Raw genomic sequence first — 23,620 nt, forward strand, 5'->3', positions numbered from 1 at the left:
TCTCTTTTTGAGTGCGGCCACTCAAAAGGAGTTCCTCCTTGTGACTCCCAGTTCCTCTGCAAGTTCCGTAGGAACTCCCAGTTTCATCTTTCTCACAAGGAGTTCCTACGAGAACTTGCGGTTTCCTTGTTCATTCAAGCTCGTCACTGAGAAGGGGGGGGTTCCTCCTTGTGACCACCCTCCGGCGTGAGAATCAGACTAGATTGCTCTGAATATAAGTGTATATTAAGAAGGAAACTGCAAGTTCCGTAGGAACTCCCAGTTTCCTCTTTTTGAGTGCGGCCACTAAGACTTGAAAAATGTTGGTCAAAGGGCTTCCATCAGGCCGCACCATTACATAAATCCTTCGTACCCACAAAGAATACAACACACGATAGGAACATAAGCAACGTCGGGATTGCTAAGCCAATGGCCCAATTGATATTTGCTTGCACGTAGACAATGATTGTCAATGACACCATCATGGCAAACGTGAACGTAAAGTAGTACCAGTTGAAGAAACTAGCGATTCCTTGTTGGCCAGATCGGTGTGTGGGTTGAATTGGTCTGCACCACAAGCCCAAATTACATGGTCGGATTCCACTTGCTCCAATGATTAGAAAGATGAAACCCACGAGCAAGAAGGCCATTTGCCATGTGTTGCTCCGGCGCAAAATGTGTCTACACAATGAGGAGGATGAAGCTTTTGTATTCTGGCCGTTAAGTTAGCACAAGCATCCCCTGAATCAAAATAATAAAACTAAAGTTCATGATTTGATACATGTAAATAACTTTTATTTGAATAAAGCTACCATATGTATAAATTAAGTATTTCAATCTAAATAAAATATAATGTTTAGTTATTAAACGAGCCTACACCCCCGCGCCACCTAACTCTTTTAATTTCTAACGTTATTTACTCGATCGACAATTTAAACCAATAACACTAAAATTACCAACAAGTACCGTGAATGATGAGATGGAAGCAGCTCCCAAGACCTTGTATCGACCGAAATAAGTGTCTGAGAGAAATGCTCCGGCAAGAGTACCGAAGTTGCATGTACCGTTAAATACGTTTAGTAGATTAGTAGCAGTGATTGACTGAATATTGAATACCGTAGTTAGATACACAGTAGATTTGCTGATGTCCCAATTGTTCCCAACTTCTCAATGTCTCATTTCCTACCATTAAAATACAAACAAAATTTTATTATTGAGTTTTTGTGTTTATCAATTTTATCAAATAATGCCAAAAAATAGCCCATTATACATTACATCATGTTCAAAATAAATAGATTAGGGATGAGCTTAATACCGAACTAGTACCGACCTGGTAACAAAAATCTCGATTTGGATTTTTTAAAAATTTTGATACCGGTATCGAAAATTTAGGTTTAGTCACCGTCCGTTTGCTTCATCCTAAATAGATAACTGTGAAAAACAAGTTTAACAATTGTATATGAAGAAACGTGGATCTACTCACTGGTAGCAGATCTACTTTCCTCGGGTTTTGATTGTACTATTTCACCGATGGTTCTTCTGGATCTGTGTTCTTCCACCTACAAATGAACAACGCCGTTAACTTACCCCTCAGAAAGGGACAGAGGGGTCCTCTTTGGGGTAACCCTCCGGCGTGAGAATAAGTATATGTAGGAGAAGATATTATGTGAGAGTAAGGGAATCTGAGAGTATTGCTTAATAGCTGAATACTGTATGATTGTGTGACTGTGTTCTTGTATCTTTCCTTGTGGAGTTGATGCTGTATTTATAGTGCTAGGGTTTCCACTGATTGAGCTGGGACCAATTAGGGTTTTGTTGGCCTCCTCCAATCGATTTTGCGCCACGTGTCCTTGGAGACACCTGGTGCTTTTTCATTGGTTATAATCACGTGGTAACCCATGAGTCATGCTGAGCTGTCCACCTTTCATTTAGCAGCTGTCAACAACAGCATATCCTTATTCCTTAAAAAGATGCCTTCTGGAAGGTTGTCTGACGTGCACAATCAAGGTTGCCCTAATCCTGATTTGGATAAGGACGAGGTTGATTATGTGCATGTGTGATATGCGCCCATCCTGAGGATGCGCGAGGTCTTCTCTTTATTCTCACGCGCAGATATTTCATGCGCAGATGTGATACGCACAAGCATGTAATACACGTCACGCGCGGATGCCCTACGCGCAGCTACGCCATGCGCAACTGTGATATGTGTGGGCATGTATGATGCGCGAGTATGTGATATGCGCCGCGCGCGGATGCGCCACGCACGATGTGATATGCATAAGCATATATGATGCGTGAGCAATGTGATACGCGCGAGCATATGTGATGCATGGAGCATATGTGATGCGTGAGCATATGTGATGCTGAGCATATGTGATATGTGCAAGCATGTGATGCTTGAGCATATGCGGATATGCGTTGTGCGCATAAGTTTTGGCTTTGTGCCTTGATAATATCTTTGATTCTAATGTCTTGAATATATCTTGTGGGTTGACCCGCCCCGCTCGATGTTGAGGCGGGTACATACCTCTTCAAGCCCCCCCAGTCTAATGTGTGTCTTTATCTCGCGCTAGCGCGGTAAGATAGATATTAGACTTACTGATTTGGTCTTTTAATGGGGTTTTGTCGTTTTCTTGGTTGTTTCCATCGTTGCGCGAAGTTCTATCCATTTGGTTGAAACGAAGGGTCCAAACACGTGGTTGGTTGGTGGTGACGTGCGCCGGAAACGTGTCAGACGTTTCGTGTGCTCGAGGTGCTACAGTTGCCTTTCATGTCCCCTCGCACAGCTGTCTGGAACACGTGTCGCGCTCGCATTGGTTTGCACCTGCGAGTGGGGGCAGCGTCTCTGCTACCGTGGCAGTTCCGTTACGTTTTTATGTCCCATCAACAGTGTTAGGGACACGTGCCGCGCCCGCGTTGGCTTACACCTGCGAGTGGGGGCGCGTGAAATCCGATCAGTTGCCAATTTTCTCTCTCCTGGGCCTATAAAAGCAGGCCCTTAGGAAAAATTTTTATCTCATCTTCATTGTTGTGTACTCCAAAGCTTCTATCTTTCCGATTTTCTGGTTATTACTTCCAGATACCCTGTTATCTGTTGCTGTTGTTATTGTATGTCTGATAGCTCAGACTCCTCTAACCCCCTCAATCACCTCTATTGCCTCTCGAAGACGCGTGTGAAATCTGTGGTGATGTCGACATTGAAGCAAAAGGGCAAGGGGAAGAGGGTTGTTGAGACCACATCGGAGGAAGTAGGGAGGACCAAGGCCACGAAAAGGTGGAATGAAATCCCCTGCAAACTGAGGCAGGCCGATCTCGACAGCCTCAACTCGTCACAGGGTTTTCTCCCTGTGTTTGGCTGCATGTTGCCTGTGGCCAGGGCAAACGGCGGCGGACCCGCCTCCCGGCTATATTTCACTGTACACACCCATTTTTTCACACCACTGCAACCTTCGTCTTCCGATGACAAGGTTTGTAGGCGCGGTGTTACGGTTTTTCGGATTCATATATCCCAAGTCCATCCGTTTGGACTTGTGCGCATGACTCATTTCGAGTTCATGTGCAAATCACAGCGCGAGGAGCCCACCCCTCGGCGCTTTCAATTTTTTTACAAGCCCAAGATCCAAGATTCTTGGATCTCCTTTATTCTCGCAGTCAGAAGGTAAGTGCAGCACCGTGTCATTCAAGAGCCTTCATGACTGGTCTGAGAGGTTCTTCTACATCAGGGCTGTTGTAATCCCCATCCGCATGACGATGCGCGCGATCGATTCTGCGCCCGCGGATGCGGATGTTATTAAGAACCCAACCGGGTGCCTGGGTTTAAGAAACTGACCGCCGAACCATCCCCCGCCAAGAAATTCGCGAGGAGGCGCTGGTGGGGGTCGGCATGAGTAAGCTGTGGGCCGACAGCGCGGCGGAGCCTGTCATCCAACGTGGACGGCTTGCGTAAGTTATAGCATTGCTTTATTTCCGCGCTATAAAATTTGCCTTTGCTGATATTATTTGTCTTGTTTTTGCGCAGTAACCAAGGAGTTTTTCCACGCCGCATACGACGATCAAGTGGAGGGTGGCTCCGTCCCGCTGGGCGCCTGGGGAGGAGGGCTTCCCAGATCGCTTCGATGACATGTTCATCCCTGTGGATCTGGAATTTGACTTTGATAGCGACGCGCCTGGTAAGCCTTCGCACTTATGCTTATTCCTTTAGAATACCAAAGTTTATTTACAGTTCTGTTGCTTGTATTTGCAGATGCGCTCGAAAACTACGAGCTGGAGCTCGCGGAAGAGGAGGAGGAGGAAGAGGAGGCGCCCCTACTAAAGCGCAAGCTAAGGGGAAATCTGGCGCAGGGGGCAGTAAGAAACAGAAGAAAGATGACACCCCTGTCGCTCATCCCCATGCTCAAACGAAGGGACCTGAGGAAACCCAGGTGTTTACCACTAAGGTTTCTTTAGCTTCCCTGCCCTGTGAAAAGTGGGCAGACCTCCTGTCCACTTGAGGTATGGTGGCGTGACCTCCTCCCTTCGCGCGGATGAAGAGAGAAGCAGTGTCGCGCCTGCGAAAGGTATACTTTGCTTACCCATAATGGTTCAATGAGGGCGATTCTGATTGAATATTATTAAATCTTTTCGCATTTGAATGTTTGCAGGACCGGCGACGGTAGCAGATCAGCCGCAGGCGCAACAAGGTGCTGAGGCTGCGCCGTGGGCTGCTTCGAAGTCCCCTGTTCTAACCCTCAGAAAAGGGTAGAATGAACTTTATGGCGATGTTCGCCGCGGCGAACAGAATTGCGCGAAGGTATGTTTTGCGCCATTGTCTTCTGAATTTTTGTTTGATCAAATCATAAACATTTTTTGTTGTTGATTTGTTCATAGGAGTTGTAGCTGGCGTACAAGCTGCTGGTGACACTCCTGGCGCCGTTGCGGCGCCGCTGGTTCTGCTCCTGCTCCTGCTAGTGCTAAGTCTCCCCTTATTGGGATTACAAAGGAGCAGGAAGCCGTATTGCGCGCCGAACTGGCGGCGTCGAGACCTCCCTCGCCTCCTCCTACGCGCAGCCCTCTCCGCGAGACTGGTTTGGAGCCCTCCAGGTCGCAGGAGAAGAGGCCGATTGAAGAAGATGAGGAGGATGAGGAGCTCAAGCTGAAGACTCCTTCGGAGTCCGTGCCAGCCCTGCGATGCCACAAGACTTCGCAGCGCAGACTTCTGGTGAGGCCTGGCGCTGACTTTTCTGCTTCATCCCCGCAGGTATGTTTTAATTTGTTGCTCCGCTGCGCGTACTTCCATATAAGTATGTTTTTATGACTTAGAACATTTCTTGTGTTTTGCAGGAAGGTGACCACGTTTACCGCCCGAGATGGAATATTAACGAAGACAGTTCCTTCCAATCCATGGGTGTATGCGAGGACTTCTGGGCTCATGCCTTGCCTCCTACTGAAAGGAGGTATCAGGAGGGGCGCACCCGCGCCGACTTGCTCAACGATCACATTTTCGCTGGGTCGGCTTTCTTTGCTGCCTTCCAAGAGCTTCATCGTGATTATATTAAAGTACGCGATGCTCTTGTGGAAGCCCAGCAAGAGGCTAAGGTGGCTGCCTGGAACCTTTCTGATGCTCGCGCACGAGCTGAGAAAACTCCAGGCGGAGCTCAGCGAAAACCGAGCAAGTGCCAACACCGCCTTTATTAAGCGCGGGCATGAGCTCCAAGCTGCGCGGGAGAAGCAGCAGGTGGCGGAGGCCGAAGTTGCCAAGTACGCGCGGAGATTGCGTGACTTGGAACTGGAGGCGGAGGCGCGTGACCAAGATATCGTCCAGAGTATCCCTGAGAAATCATCACTGGAGAGTGAGGTTGCGCGCCTGAAGAAGGAGTTGGCGGCCGCGCAGGCCGATAGAGATGAGGCCTTGGCGACGGCAGCGTCTAGCCAGGAAGCACTTGATGCTGCGCAGGCGGAGAAAGAAAAAATTTTGGCGGCAGCAGCGTCTGATAAAGAGGAGCTAAAAAAGACCAAGGAAACTGTTGAGTTATTAAACTCCCAGGTTCTCTGCCCTCGAGACGTCTGTTGCTGGCCTCGCGCAGGATCGCCAATGGCTGGTGTCACAGGGCATGACTCGTTGCGCTTTGGCGATGAAATATTCTGGCGAGTTTCAGGCCCTTGTGATGGACTGCAATGCTGCCGCGCGCTTGGTGGGTCGAGCTGAAGGGTTTACGGATGGCTATGAATATGGCATGTTGAAGAAGAACCCATCGAGTACCCTTACAAGAGCGACGCGGCCTGCGCGGACATGGCCGCGGTGGGGAGAAGTATATGAATACTCCCATCCCCATCCTTGTGCAGGTACCTTGACCTTAATGAGTTTTTCTTGATTAATTTTCCAAGTGTTTTGTACTCAATACTTTTCTAATGATTGCAGATAGCTGCGCTTGCTGACCAGCCCGACCTCGGCGCGCTAAAGAAGTTGCTCGATGAATGCGAGGGGGCTGGTGGCGATGATGGTGGCGCGGGGGATGTTGCCCCTGCCAGCGGCGAAAGAATCTGCTCCTGACACCGTCGTGATAGAAGACTCCATTGAGGAGGAAGAACTTGACTATGGTCAGTTTGGAGATGAGGAGCGGGCCGCGCCAGATGCTGCGGGAGACGATGAGGGTGATGAAGTGGCTGACGTCGACGTGGAGACTTGAGAAGCCCTTCATCTTTCTAATTTTTTTTTTTGTTTTTTGTTATACTTGTAATTTGTAACTTATCACACTTGTAAATTTCAATGCTATGGAATGAAATTTGTTTTCCTTTTTTCACATCTTGCGCATTTCCATTCATCTCTTCATGTTTGCTGTATAGATATAAGATATGCTTGCACGTTAAAATAAGAACAAGGTTGTAAGGAAATTATTACTTAACCATAGTCCTATTTTGTAAGTGGTTTCGCAGTATCTTGTTTATGCTGACACGCGCGATGACTTTTCACTATTCCTTTTTTGCGCGTCGTTGTCGCGCGTTTTTTTATATGGAATTATGAGTTTTAGCCATTACATGTCAGCATGTGTTACTCAGATATCCACTATGATCCGCGCGCGACCTCGACCTGAGACCTTAACAACTATGATTTGGCATGTACTTTGCCTTAGTTGTGTTTAGGGATTTTTATGATCAGGCTGCGCGGGATGTAAGATGGATGTTTGTGAATGTTTTGAGCTAAGGCTCTTTGTTTTGGGCTAAGGCCCTGACGTTTTTAGAGTTAAGACTCGTAACGTGTTTGAGCTAAGGCTCGTAGGTTTGGGCTAAGGCCCTGACGTTTTAGAGTTAAGACTCGTTAACGCGTTTGAGCTAAGGCTCGCGCATGTATGTTTTACTTCGTTTTATTTTGTTTTGAAGTCAATATAGTGTTGTCATATTGCTCCAAATTAATAAAGGAAGTGTGAAACATGTATGCAAAGGTAATAGAACAAATATTGAAAGATAGCGCGAATCATCATTCATGATGGCTTAAAAGCCTTGATTACATATTTGAATTTTTACATGAAGCATTTTCTAAGCTGTGCTGCGTTCCACGCGCGCGTATCTTTTTTCCATTCAAATCTTTTAAAGTGTACGCGCCTTTCCCCAATTCTTCTGAGATTTGATAAGGTCCTTCCCAATTGGGGGACATTTTTCCTGGGGGTATTGCGTGGCTAGCTTCATTGTTTCGAAAGACAAAATCATTTTTCTTGAAGTGGCATTTTTTAAACGCGCTGATTATAATATTTTTCCAGCTTTTTCTTGTATTTGGCTTCATTGATGATAGCCGCTTCTCTGCGCCCTTCAAGCAAGTTGAGGTCCAATCTTCTTTCGCGCTCGTTATCAGTCTTGCTCATCATGAGTACCCTATGGGATGGGCATCCAATTTCTGCTGGGATCATAGCCTCTGTCCCATAGGTTAGGCTGAACGGGGGATTCGCCATTGCTAGTTTTGCTTAATGTCCTGTGCGCCCACAGGACATTAGGTAACTCTTCGACCCAAGAAATGGGATTCTCCCTCCAACCTTTTTCTTCATCCCATTTAACAAACTTTGATTCGCGCGCTCCACTTGGCCATTCCCCTGAGGGTGTAGACCGAAGTGAAGATTTGGTTGATGTGCAATTCTTTGAGCCAGCTGGATATCTTCCTGTCAGTGAATTGTTTGCCATTGTCGCTCACATTTCCATAGGAAGGCCAAAACGGCAAATGATGTGGCTCCAGATAAATTGCTTCATCGCCTCAGCTGTGATTTTTGCTAGTGGCTTGGCCTCAACCCATTTTGTGAAATAGTCTACCGCCACTACCAAAAATTTCACTCGCCCTTGCGCTTGCGGCAGGGGGCCCACAATATCAATGGCCCATTTGTGGAAAGGCCATGCGGAGGTCACTGGAATCAAGTTGTTCTTTGGCCGCATGGTGTTTGGCGCGTAGCTCTGACATGCCTTGCATTTTTGGATTTCTTTTAGCGCATCCAAGTACATGCCTGCCAATAGTAGCCTGAGCTCATTGCCTTGGCAACCACCATGCGCGGGCCAGCGTGTATTCCGCAGATTCCTTCGTGAATCTCCCTAATCACATAGCTTGCTTCTTCAGCATCCAGGCATTTCATGAGCGGTCCAAGATAAGAGCGTCGATATAATGTACCATCAAGTAGTTCATAGTTCTGCGCCTTGTGTCTTATCTTTCTCGCCTGTGCGCGATCGTCGGTAACTTCCCCTCCTTCAGGAATTCCATTATTGGAGTTATCCAGGATGAAGGGGTTGTATGAATTACAAGGACAAATTGCGTTTGCACTGACGGGTTGCTCATCACTTCCACCCTGACATCTTTGCCAAAGTGATCAAAATTAGTTGATGCCATCTTACTCAACGCGTCAGCGGACTTGTTTTCGCTGCGCGAGATGTGTATGATTTTGAAGAAGTCAAACTGCTCAACGAGCTTTTTTGCCTGCTCTAGATATAGAGGCATGGTGTTCTCCTTGGCATCATAAAGGCCATTGACCTGTGCAGCTACCAAGTAAGAATCAACATGGGCCTCTAGCCTTTTAACCCCAAACTTGCGCGCAATGCGCAGACCAGCCAGCAGGGCTTCATACTCAGCCTCATTGTTGGTACTCTTGAAGTCCAACCTAATAGCATAAGTATATTCATGATTATCAGGGTCCACCAGTTTGAGTCCTGCGCCGGACCATTCGCTGTTGGAGGCTCCATCAGTGAATAGCCTCCAAACATCTTCTTCATCATTTGCTCGCGGAGGGTCTACCTCGCGCTGAGCTTCTTCAATCTTTCCCTCTGGGATTTCCGTGATGAAATCCGCTAAAACTTGACCCTTTATTGCTGGACGGGGCTTATAGGTGATCGTGTGTTCACCTAATTCCAGCGCCCACTTTGTCAGCCTTCCGGAGAGCGCGGGGCGTCGCAAGACTTGCTGGATGTTGTAACCTGTCAGAACTTCAATAGGATGACCATTGAAGTATCTATGAAGCTTTCGCGACGCATGTGTTAGTGACAAAACTAACTTTTCCATGATGGAATAGCGCGTCTCAGGGTCTGTCAGCACCCGACTCACATAGTATATTGGCGTTTGGATCCCCTTGCGATCCACCAATAATACTGCGCCGATGGCGCGGTCTCCAGCTGACAAGTACAATGTAAGGGTTTCGCCAGGAAGTGGAGCTGTGAGCGCGGGCAGCTTTATGAGACATTCTTTTATCTCACTGAAAGCTTGCTCAGCCTCAGGCGTCCACTTGAATTGGCTCTTCTTCAAGCAGTTCCTCAAAGTGTTAACGAATGGAGTAGATTTGCTGGCGTGGTTCGCTAGGAACCTGTTGATTGACACCAATCTACCATTCAGCTTCTGAACCTCTTTCATGGTGGATGGTGAAGGCATGTCAAGGATGGCTTCCACCTTTTCAGGGTTCACCTTGAAACCATCCTTAGTGACCATTACACCAAGAAATTTCCCCTCTTCCGCGCCGAAAGTACATTTGCTCGGGTTGAGCTTCATGTTGACTTCCGTTAAGCGCTGAAGAGTTTCCTCGATGTTTTTGAGCATTTGTCTCTCCTCCCTGCTCTTGATCACCAAATCATCAACGTAGACTTCTAGATTTCTTCCGATTTGTTCACTGAAAACCGAATCCATAAGTCTCTGATAAGTGGCGCCCGCATTCTTTAAACCAAAGGGCATTTTTGTGTAACAAAAAACACCCTTGTCGGTTCTGAAGGCAGTCTTGTCTTCGTCTTGTGGTGCCATTTGAATCTGGTGATAGCCTTTGTAGGCATCCAGGAAACATTTGAGCTTGAATGGCGCCACGGAGTCCACCTTTGCGTCGATGTTTGGGAGGGGGTAACAGTCTTTCGGACATGCTTTGTTGAGGTCCTTGAAGTCAATACACATCCTCCATGACCCGTTGCTTTTCTTTACCATCACAGGATTGGCTACCCACGTCTGGTATCGGATCGGGCGGATGATGTTTGCGCGCAACAGGTCCTCAACTTGCTCATTCATGGCCTTCGCCTTTTCATCCCCCATGATTCTCTTTTTCTGAGCAATTGGCTCCACCGACTTGAACGTGTTAAGAGAATGTTGCGCCAAGTCTCGCGGGACCCCAGTCATATCGGAGTGTTGCCACGCGAAGACCGACGTGTATTTTGTGAGCAACCTTTTCATTCTCAATCTCGTTTCGTCTGAAATGGTAGCGCCAATTGTGACCGTTTGCTCTGGGAATTTTGGGTTTAAAATCCATTTCTCTGGCGCATTGTCCGCCATTGGAAGTTTCATTCTCCCTTCCCGCGGCGTACTTGTCACTGCGCACAAATGATCGCGGTAAACAAATGTTACGCCTGTTGGTGTAGGGAACCCCAATGCGCCGTGCGCTGGCGACGGTATAGCATTAAATTGGGCAATCGTTCCCCTACCCAGGATCATATTGTGGCATGACGTGGTGGGCAAGACCAAGAAGTTGACAACTTCGGCTCGCTTGTGCTCATCATCCCCCATAGTTAGTTCAAACTGAATTTGACCTAGGGGATGGATGATTTCATTTGAAACACCACAGATTGGTGCGTTCACCATCTCGAGCCGCGCTTGGTCTGCCGGGTCTAACTTTCTGAAACATTGCTCATACATAATGTCAGATTCGCTTCCAGTGTCCACTAGGACCTTTGACACTTCGTAATGAGCAATGTGTGTGGTGATGACGAGAGGGCTGCTGATTGAAGGGCCTCCCCTGATTCTTGGGAAGATAACTTGCTGCTCGCGCCAATCTCCGTGGATTTGCGCGCTTCTCTTTTTTGACGTCTGCCCTTGTCGTCCCCCCTCAGCCACACAGATTCTTTTGTATTTCTTGCTGGCAGAGGCTCCTTCCGGTTGCTCATCCTCTATTCTTGGGTTTTTCACCAAGTGAGCCAGCCTGCCTGATTTTACATCCTTCTCGATCGCATCCTTTAAATGATGGCATGCGTCGGTGTTGTGGCCCGGGGACCTGTGAAATTCACAATATTTGCCACTGTTTTGCGGTCCCTTGTAGTGTAGTTGCTTGGGGGGCTTGAATTGGACATTCTCAGTACTTAACACCTGTGAAGGTGTTTTAGTGAGGGGAGTCCATATTCTTGGCAGAGGTCTGCTAGGATCTCTGCCGCCCTCCCTCTTGTCACCCTCCCTCTTGTCACCCTCCCCGCGATTACGAACATCTTTTTGGGGCTGGGGTGAGCTTGGTTGCGTTTGCTTTTCTGCGGAAGAAAAACTTGTTGGTTGCAACCTGGACCATACAGAGTTCTGTTTGGCCCTCTTCTCTTTGCTGCGCGGTGATTCAGCCTGATGCGCTCTTTCTCTTGCCCTATCTTGGGCAATCTGTTTTTCATTTCTCGCGAAGACTCGCGATGCTTCCATTAGTTTTGCCCAAGTGGTGGGCATACCATCTCTGCTTACGAGAGCTCGGCGGAGTTGATCACTGCGCGCGCCTTGTATTAAAGCCACGCGCAGGAGTTGCTCAGTTATACCCCCGATTGCCAGAGACTCCTGATTGAAACGAGTGATGTAGTCCTCAATCGTTTCATCATTCCTGCGCACGCAGTGCATGATGTCATCAGGATCGCGCGTGTGTCTGCGCTGCTGTACGAAGTGGGCTTGGAACTTTTCCAATAGTTTCTCGAACCCATCAATTTGCCCAGTCGGCAAGCTCTCGAACCAGACACGCGCCGCACCCGTAAGGCAGCGGGAAAACATGTGACACCATGTTGGCATCGTCCAGCTCTCTAGGTTTCCCGTGTTATAGAAACCTTGCAAAAAGTCATCTGGATCTGTTGTGCCATCATATTTGCCCAGACCACTTGGCATCTTGGTCTTGTGCTGGATGGGGGCCTTAGCGATGCGCTCAGTAAATTTTGAGTGCTTCACTAAGATGGTCGGCCTGTACGGCGTGGTTACGTCCACTTGCCCCCTCACTGGCGGGCTGTACGGCATGTGCAGATCCAGATCTGCTCTGGCTCCAGGCGCCATGTTCACAGGCGCGCGGAGTTGTGAGCCTCCTGCATGAGTATCTCGCGCCATGTTCATCACTGAACTCAGTGTGTGCAGTGTGAACAGAATGTCCGTCTTCCGGCGCGCGCGGCCTTTTTGTAGTCTGCTTATCAAACGCTTGCCTTTGTGTTTGGTCGGCTAGCTTTTTCTGTTTGACCATTTCATTGTACTTTTCCATTAGACGCCGCTGCTCGTTTATGAGCCATTCATTCGGATCATTTGTTTCTTCTTCTGGACCCATTGGTCCTTTCAGTTTCGCGCCGGCAAGATTTTGTAACGTGAGATCGTCTGGAGGAGTTTCAGTCTGGCCGTGAGGGGTTGTGATGAAGGGACGGTTACTGGTGGTGCGCGTAGAATCACGCGGCACCCTCAGAAACTGCTGTCCCTCATTGACACCCTCACGTTCAATATCCTCCAGAGCTTGATCAGCGTTACGAACACCAGAAACCATGGTGATTGATTTTTTTTTTATGTAGATCTGATGAGATCTGATTGCCGTTTGTAACAGTGGATGGCGCCAATGAAGAAACGTGGATCTACTCACTGGTAGCAGATCTACTTTCCTCGGGTTTTGATTGTACTATTTCACCGATGGTTCTTCTGGATCTGTGTTCTTCCACCTACAAAATGAACAACGCCGTTAACTTACCCCTCAGAAAGGGACAGAGGGGTCCTCTTTGGGGTAACCCTCCGGCGTGAGAATAAGTATATGTAGGAGAAGATAATAATGTGAGAGTAAGGGAATCTGGAGAGTATTGCTTAATAGCTGAATACTGTATGATTGTGTGACTGTGTTCTTGTATCTTTCCTTGTGGAGTTGATGCTGTATTTATAGTGCTAGGGTTTCCACTGATTGAGCTGGGACCAAATTAGGGTTTTGTTGGCCTCCTCCAATCGATTTGCGCCACGTGTCCTTGGAGACACCTAGTGCTTTTTCATTGGTTATAATCACGTGGTAACCCATGAGTCATGCTGAGCTGTCCACCTTTCATTTAGCAGCTGTCAACAACAGCATATCCTTATTCCTTAAAAAGATGCCTTCTGGAAGGTTGTCTGACGTGCACAATCAAGGTTGCCCTAATCCTGATTTGGATAAGGACGAGGTTGATTATGTGCATGTGTGATATGCGCCCATCCTGAGGATGCGCGAGGTCTTCTCTTTATTCTCACGCGCAGATATTTCATGCGCAGATGTGATACGCACAAGCATGTAATACACGTCACGCGCGGATGCCCCACGCGCAGCTGCGCCATGCGCAACTGTGATATGGGTGGGCATGTATGATGCGCGAGTATGTGATATGCGCCGCGCGCGGATGCGCCACGCACGATGTGATATGCATAAGCATATATGATGCGTGAGCATGTGATACGCGCGAGCATATGTGATGCATGAGCATATGTGATGCGTGAGCATATGTGATGCTTGAGCATATGTGATATGTGCAAGCATGTGATGCTTGAGCATATGCGATATGCGCTGTGCGCATAAGTTTTGGCTTTGTGCCTTGATAATATCTTTGATTTCTAATGTCTTGTATATATCTTGTGGGTTGACCCGCCCCGCTCGATGTTGAGGCGGGTACATACCTCTTCAGTATACAACTATACACTACCAAAACATCTCATTCTCCTCTCTATACTTTCAATTTTTCTCCAAAAGATGGACTCCGAGTCTTCTTCTTCACCCGACTATTATTACCCCGTGCCCGACACTCTTCCCGATTCGGATTCAGATCCAGAGGATGAAGTGATATTTGCTATGGTTCGAGAAACGCTACCAAATCGGTATCGAAAAAGCTTATCCATATTGCGAATCGTTGGGAACAAATATGGTAAATTGTGACATCGCTATCGACTAATTCGTTATATATAACCGACAAAGACCAAAAAAGTAAAGGTCTACCCTGTCTTACTCTTTCTCTCTCTAGTTAAATCTACTATTCATGTATTTCATGTTAACGACAACTCCATTTAATTCACTTAAAAAATGAGGAGATATTTTTTTCTTTCAATATGGGCCCTTTAGATATTTTTTTTAGAAAGTCACTGTTTAAAAAAAAAAAGATATTCTAATTAATAGCATCCTTTTTATTTCATAAAAATAAGTTCAAATTCAATCGTATCTTATCAAATTATTATGGGTGTTTAGTGACTATATATTCGAATCGAGCTTGAAACTCAAATTCGAATTAATTTTAAATCGTTTTGAATTTAGTTAAGCAATCATTTGTTTGAAATTTAATTTCAAAATCACTACAAACTTGAGTTTCTTACAACAAAAAGATTAAAAACATATAAAACAAAAAAAATCATTTATAGCTGTAACATCCTAAATATTCGAAGTAGTAACATCCAATTACATGAATTAATAACCAAAATGATCCACTTTCAACTTTTAGTCTTTAAAACTTAAAAAGACCGGGTATTTAAAATTATAAATTGTATTTGATTCGAAATTCGATTACTAAATCGAGTTCGAATGATTAAAAACTGAATCCGAACCTTCAAATCAAAATGCAGTTTGAATCGAATTTCGTGTTTGATTTGAATACTAAACACCCCTAAAAAGTATATATGTGTGTAGGTATATTGCTTTTTATGAAAATTTATGCATATTATTCTTTTATAAAAATTAACCATTAAAGTTTTATAATTTCAAGTTTGGTCACGAAAGTTATGTATAGTAAACTTTTTTTTAACAGCTCGTAAATGTTTTGTGTTTTAAAATTTTGGCACAATTTTTTTTTAAAAAGATTTCAATCTGTCTTAAAATTTTATAAGTTGAACGCCAACTTTTGGTAACTTTAAGGGGGTGTTTGAGATTCCTTATTATTGCCTCTTTATAACTTATTAAAAGGTTATAAAAATGTGTTTGGGATTGCTTAATGTGTGAGTGTAAAAGTTTCATAAGTTACAATGTTCTGACTTATGGATAAATTATAAGAAAGTAAAAAAATAATGAATCCCAAACATCCCCTAGGTTCATCCACAAAGTTTTACCGTTTTCGTTTTGCTATTTTTTTAAAGTTATGGGAAAGTTAACATACAAATAAAAATAACATGCTAATTAATTGTAAGAATCAAGTAAAGTAATAATTATACAGGTATCGTAATTATGTGATTACTCTATGATGTAATTACATAACTACTCTACTTGTGTATATAATTACCCTACTTGATTCTCACAATTAACACGTTAATTTCATTTGTATTTGATCCAAACCCTTTAAAGCTAAATACACAAGTATGTTTAATTATTTTCTCAATGTTGTGATATAAATTATACCAAGATCAATATAGGTATTCATTTTTGTAGTTTTCAATCGATGTAAAATACGTGTTTGATGTCATTTTTAGCATACCATGACTTTATTCATTTGTATGATTTTCGATCAATATAAAACACGTGCCCATATCCTTCACAACTATATATCTTCCGTTTTTTTTGTCTCAGCCGTTATACCGAGTGCCAATACTATAGTTTTATCATATCATATTAAACAAATACTGTAACACCCCAGCCCGGTTAGGGCCAACGTGTCACTCGATGCAATAAATAAAAATCCAAATTTAAAAGTTTAAACTCATTCCATACCAAAAAGGTTTAATATCATTGACAACGAAAATAAATAAAGTTGTTTCACTCAAAAGAAATTATTTAAGTTCCTCATTTTCCAACTTAAGACTTTTACTTTTACTCTCTTATCACACGTTCCCCGGATTCCCTTGAGTACCTGTAACAAATTAAAGAAAACACAAAACAAAGAAACACGGATGAGCCAAAAATTGCCCAGTAACGAAGGAAAATAGCAGTAAAAAACGGTGAAGAACAATGCAATACAATAAACGACCACAGGAGAAACAAGTACAGTCTATGAGCCGGTAACACTAGCAATACGCTGAACGATCAGTTATGAATCAGTACAATAACAATATATTGGAAATACCCATGTGAGCCAGTAACAGTAACAGTAACATTATGTACATTAGCTGCAGACTAATGCACCAATAATTAAGTGAGATAGGAATGTGGACACACACACCTAACCATCTCACTCCAGTAACAGTTTACCTAGGATCGATCCATACGCCTCTCAGTAATCAGTATATCAGTAAGTGCTCTCATCGCACAATAAAATAGAGACGCTGTGGACTAATCGCTCCGCCACAGATAGAGCACGTCAAAGGTGCCTCGATTGACGCCCTACGTCCCCATAGGTGGAAAAATGCTCGGGTATTGAGGTCAAATAAATTACAATAACAATGATCAATATCAATATAATATGTCTCAATAACAATCAGTTAGTGTACAATGGACTATTAGGAACATGCGACAATGAGTGCAATAAAATATTATATATCGCATGCATGACAATATAACAATAACAATTTGCAATAAATAAAGAGCGAAACTATTTGATAATGGTGACAAGATACTATGAATCAACTCAATAATTATAACGCGATCAATAACTCAAGAACTCATATACTATGATAGCGAAGACACGGTATGGCGCTACAAGCGCAAGACCACAAAGTCCGTACACTATGAGAATGATGAAAAACAATATTTACGCTACAAGTAAAAGACCACAGAATCCGTACACTACGAGAACGGTGAAAACAATATAAAGCTACAAGAAGAGAAACACGGAATCCGTACCTTATAAGCGAATGGCAAAAACTGTAAGAAGACTTAAACTTGATTAAACGTCACAATAACCTACAATATTATTGTAACGTAAATTATATTATGGTATTTACATGTAGTCTCTCGTTTTTAAGATTTGAAAATAAGTTCACTATTTGTGTATTTATAATCCTCATTACTAATCACATATTAATTGTTGTGAATTTATTATATAACTTAAATATACCTTAATTTTTATAATAATATAAATAATTAAATGTTAAAACTACTTGACGAGTACTATGAAATCATATTCACATATTGATATGTATACATATAATTTAAATCACTTAATTCGTATTCATATGTACCACCATAACCCACGTAGTCCACCCATATTATTTATTTATTTAGTTTTTTTGTTTTTTAAAAGAGTAGGTTGCAAAGCATAAGTTCCAACGCCGAACTTATTTATTTTGAAAACCAGTTTTATCTTCTTTATCAAACTCTGGTTTACAGTTCAAAACGTTTGATTAATAATGGAATTAAAACCGCATGTAGCGTTACCTCAAAGGTTTCGTTAACCTGTCGCGGTAGTGGAAGAGTAGTTCCCGGTGACGCGGCCTAATGCGGAAACACAGAGAGCGGAGGCGAGCGGTGGTCGGCTACTAGCAACGTCGGCGAGAACTCGTGTAGCGGTGGCTGCGGTTTCTCCGGCGATTCGCATGTGGCTGCGCTGGTGGGGTATACGGCAGAGAGGATGCGATTTGGGTTTTTAATCAATGAACATTCGTTGGAATTGTTATCGTAATATATATTAATGAGTTTGAAACAAGATCAAATCCCTATATAGCCGTAATTTGTGTTTTAGGAATTGGCAAAACTGACCCTTGAACTTACTTTACAAGTTTAAGTAATTTACGTTTTAACCCTTATTTTTAACCATCATGTACATCTTATTATTATTTTTATTAAGTTCGGTTAACGTTTCATTATTTATCATGTTCGGTTAGTATACTTTAATATTCCTTCCGTTTTCCTCATTATCATCTCGTTAATATTCAACATATTTATTCATCACTTTAATATTTTAGAGTTTTAGATTTTCGTATATTACAAATACTGACCAAAACTAAATTCCAATCGCATATCACGGAGGAATTCGGCTATTAAGCTTAAAAAAACAATTCGTTAAAACCCCTGAAACCAACCACGTGCATTTTTTTTAGTAAGTGCCATTAATGAATGGTTAAACTAGTAGCTTTGACGGGTCGTCTGGTTCATCTACTGGATGAACCAGCCAATCCAGTGTGTGTGTATATATACCTATCACAAAAGGCATGGCTTTAACTCCTCTGTAGTTGATTTCTTCCACTTTCTCATCTCCGGTAACCCCGCTGTTTTCCACCTTCAAAGCCATGACTCTCACTCTAGCTCGACTCGAATCTTTGGATGTATATATGTGTATATATATTATTGTGTGTAAAGGTGTGTGCCTGGAGTTTTGTTCACACCATAAGTTTGTCATATTAAAGGAAAGTGAGTGGTATATATAGAAGGCAAAATATTATGATTGGAGGCTTGTGAAGGTGTCATGTCATGTACACGAAGCAGGCTGCGCTAGTATAGTGTGTGGTTGAAGTCGACAATAATTTTCTGGGAAAAATCACCAAAATAATCACGCTACCACAAGCGATTACCAGTATAAATGTTGGAAACGTATGTAGTTTAGACACTTTGTGAAAATTTAGACTTAACTTGACATATTGCACTTTTCAGGGGAAACGTCTGTAGTTTAGACGATGCTATATCTGACAAACAGACCCACTAATTGGCCACTTATTCCGTGACACATAACACTTTTCAGAAGAAGTGTCTACTTAGACAGTCAGACATCGTCTAGGATAAGATAAAATGTCTTAGCCCTAAACACTTCCTTCAACTTAGGAGGCTTATACTCTTATCACCCTTTTTAGATGATTTTATCTGTTTTTTAGATGTTTCGTACTATTTCTAGGTGTTTCAATACTTAAAAAAAATCAAATTTTTTAGACGTTTCAAAAAAAAATTTAGACCTCTCTTTTTATATTATTCTAAATTTGTTTTTAGACACCAACAACTAAAAATCTTTTGAAGGTTTAAAAAAATTAGAACCTTTTAAAGGTCTAAAATTTTTTCGAGGTGTCTAAAAAGTCAAAATAAAAAAAATAAAAAGGAAACGTTTGGAAATCGTATGAAACGTCTAAAAAACGGACAAAAACATCTATAAAAAGTGGAGCTGGAGTATGAGCCGCATAAGCCAAAGGAAGTTTCTAGGGTTAAGATGTTTTCTTTGGTCCTAGACGTTTCATGTCCATATTTGAACGTTTCAAAGAATACGTCTTGTTTTTAGATGTTTCCTCATAGAAGATATTTGTATATATGTTTCCTTTGAAGAAGTGTCACGTGTCACGATATAAGTGTCCATTGATGGGTCCGTCTGTCAGATAAAGTGTCTAAACAACAGACGTTTACTCTGAAAAGTGTCATGTGTCAAGTTCTGTCATATAAAATGTCTAAATAACAGACGTTTACTCTTAAAAGTGTCATGTGTCAAGTTCTGAAGTCATCAGTTTTCATAAAGTGTCTAAACTACATCTTATATTTATATTTGTAATTACTTGAGGGACCATGTTATTTTCGTGATTTTTCCAAGTTTTTGATAATTTCCGTAGGTATTATCAGAACGATAGTATATTTCTTATCAAACAATTAACTTTTTCAAAAGATTTACAGTTAACAAATGGAAGTATCCTCTAGTCTCTACTCACTATTAAGTAAAGTATGGTTTTAACCTTTAACTTAATTACATACAATTAAAATGTCTTTGGTGTTTTGTTTTCTTTATCATTAATGTTATGGGGAGTCACATGGTTTTGTCTACATTATTGACACTGATATACATATCTTAATGAATAACTCTTAATGTCTCATTGTGGCCTTAGAAGGATTATATGACGATCTTAACGTGGTAGTGGAATTGTTAAGAAAATGAAATGGACACAAAAATAAATAAACTATTATCATTTCATTGTAATGGAATTGTTAAGAAAATGAAATGGACACAAAAATAAATAAACTATTATCATTTCATTATAATGTTTAGTTACCCAAAAAAAAATGCAATAAATCATTACTTTATATTGTTACAATTCATTGAATGACAAAAATATTTCTGAATAAAAAAAATGAAAATTTACTTGATTCACAATATTATTCCACTAAAGTTTATAACAAATTTATATTATGAAATAAAAAATATCTTTAATAAATAAAACATTAAAATTATATAAAAGTTTTCAACAAAAATAAACTTATAGTCATTAAAACGTTACCCCAAAAAAAAAGTAAACATCGTCTATGATAATCAAAACCTCAATAAAAATTAATCATGAGTTCTTTGCATTAAATTTAGTTTCATTTTTGGAAGACAGATAAATGCTATATATGATGCATGATTTTTAGAGGATACAATATGAATTGAGGAAGTAACTCGATACTAGGGGTTGGCTTCAAATACATAATGTTCTAAAATTATCGGCATTAAAATTTTCCTGTCAAACTCTAAGATATTATATTGGCTTTTGATTTTCGAATTCGATTGTAAGTTTTAGAATTTCTGTTTAGATCATTGTGTCATTTATTTATTATTATTATTATTATTATTATTTTGTGTATTTTTGTAATTATGTTTTTTTTTCTTAATATTGTGTTATATTTTGCTCGCCATTATGTTATATTTTGTAATATATTGTGTTTTTACATTTTTCTTAAATTTAAGAAAGTATGTAGAATAAGAATGGGTGACCTATGGAACGGAATAAAAAATAAGAATGGGTGATCTATGTAACGGAATAAAAAAAATAAGAGTGGGTGATATATGGAATGAAATTGAAGGAATGGAGTTCTATCCGTAATTGATGATTTATTTCCATTCTTCAACCAAATACACTTAATTTCAGTGACGTTGAATAGGCTATTTGAAGAAACACTAAGTGAACCCTGGACAGATTATAGATAATCTGGGGGTTAAGTAATGTTTCCCACGGATGAGATCTAACTGAGAAGGCTGTTCTTCAGGAGACCTGCAAAACAAACAACGTAAGCTCGTCACTGAGAAGGGGGGGGTTCCTCCTTGTGACCACCCTCCGGCGTGAGAATCAGACTAGATTGCTCTGAATATAAGTGTATATTAAGAGATTGCTAGATAACTGGATAGCAGATGATCTTACCATTCCAAGATGTTGGAGTATTTATAGCCGAAGGTAGGTTTCCTAGAAGGTATAGCCGGCTGAATAGTATTCCTGTTCTACCAACAGTGGACTATGCACAGGCCATACTGGTTGGTGGATAGGTTACGGCCAACAGTAACTATGTCGGCTGCACTATTCCTCCAACTGTAGATTATGCACGTCCTACCTACTGTGGATTATACGCAGGCCATGCTGGTTGGTGAATAGGTTACGGCCAACAGTAACACTATTTCACCAACTGTAGGCTGCGCATGCCCTGCAGTAAGGGTTGGTGAGTAGGCAGCGGCTAATAGTGACAAACAGTACTAGAGGGTGCTCCTCCTCGTACTGTTGTCGGTGAGCTGTCACCCTGTGATTGGCTCATGGGCTGTTCTGGTCAGATTGTCTGTCCTATCCATACCTTGGTAGGTATAGTACAGAAGATCTTTCAGAATCATACGGACTGGCTCATTTTGGCGGGATTGTTCCCGTCTTGCTCATTCCTTCATGTGACTACTGAAGTATCTATTGTCTTGTGCGTGTAGCCCTGCTGTCTGCGGGTAGCCTTCCCTGATGGCTTGTATCCGCAACTGCGGGAACAGGCGGGGAACTTCACCATTGGGAGGCTTTCCCTGCGTGTACAGCTTGCGTACTGCGCGTAAGGTTCTCTGAGCATGGTGGGTCCTGCGGAAGCAGATGGCCTTTGCGCAGACGTCCCTGTTCAAGGTGAGTCTTGCGGGACCAACTGGGCTCTGCTGGGACCTACCTCTTCAAGTCCCCCCAGTCCAATGTTCTTCTCATGAATGTTTAATAAAGTGAGGTGAACTTTTGGACTTTGAGCAAGGGGTTTTGAAAAGGCTTTTTAGTTTTAAGGTTCTCCGTGGGGATTCTTCCCGCGGGTTTCCTAGTGTCACTTGCAAAAATTCCCGATTTTTTTGCTTGATCTTTGGGTATGATGCGGGTAGGTATGTAACCTTCTCGCAAGGCAGGAGCGTTGAGTCTCACTTGTATATAGTCTCCATGAGGTTCTGGTGGTTTTCAACATAGTGATCAATTATGCTAAGACCACCAATTCCATTACGGAGTTTCAAACAATATAATTCTCGACGTTCCCGTTATGCGGGGATGTTATTCCTCTATCCGCAAGCATTGCCTAGAAGATCCTTCTTGGTTTCAATTCTCTGCGGGTGCTAGGTATGTGAAGGGTTTTGCCTTAACACTGTACCCGCACCTGTGTTATAGTTACTTGGTTGCCAAGGTATTCTTGGCTTCAATTCCCTGCGGGTGCTAGGTATGTGAAGGGTTTTGCCTTAACACTGTACCCGCATCCGGCTTATGGTTACTTGTTTGCCAAGGTAAGGGGTGTTTTCCCGCTTACTTTTGAATCTTTTTTGAATTTTGAATTTCAAAATTCGAAGAGTTGGTAGAAAGATAGGAACAGTCCAAATGTCTGAAACGTCGTGCGACGGTTTCTTCTGACTGTGTCAGGACGTGCAGGAAGTTATGGTGACGTGACATTATATGGTCATTCCAGTCTCTTTTCCAGGCGCGTGGGCGCGATTTTTCGGGCGCGTGGCCGCGAAATTACTGGCACACGTCCTGTCAACAGCTGTTGCCAGCCTGCTTTATGCCACGTGTCATAGTTTCATTGCACCTTCGATTTCTCTCTCCTCCGCATTAAATTCATCGCATTAATTGCGATTAGTATATAAAGGGGGAGAGGGCTGTTTGCAATCCACACTTTCACCCTTCTCTTCTTCTTCTTTAGCGATTTCCGGCAAATACTCCCCTTTTCAGGCTAGCATTTTCCCGAAATCGCTTTCTTTTTTCTGCACAATGTCTTCTCGTGATCTTGAGTCTTCGGCCGATGACAAGAGTACCGCTGGTGAGTGCCAGTGTGCTCTGCCCGGCGATCAGTACCGGTATGTTGTTAGGAAGTTCATGCTCGATCCTCTCGAGCCTGAGTTTCCTGAACCCCATCAGACCGTGTACGATGCCCCCAGTGGCAAGATCGGGGTATATGCTGCATTCTTTGTTTATGGGAACCTTAGGTTCCCATTGACAAAGTTTGTTTACCGTGTCCTCGAAAGGCACGGTGTTCATCTGACCGAGCTGCACCCAATGGCGATCGCGAAGATTCGCCACTTCGAGTGGGTGTGCCGGATATTGGGTGTTGAGCCATACGTGGACCGCCTGATGACCTTCTATACTTGGAGGTGCATCCAGGGGTGGTACACC

The sequence above is a fragment of the Bidens hawaiensis genome, unplaced genomic scaffold, assembly GCF_021521415.1.
Source record: "Bidens hawaiensis isolate Kalapana, Puna unplaced genomic scaffold, B.hawaiensis_p1.1 tig00026617_1, whole genome shotgun sequence".
Taxonomy (NCBI): Eukaryota; Viridiplantae; Streptophyta; class Magnoliopsida; order Asterales; family Asteraceae; genus Bidens; species Bidens hawaiensis.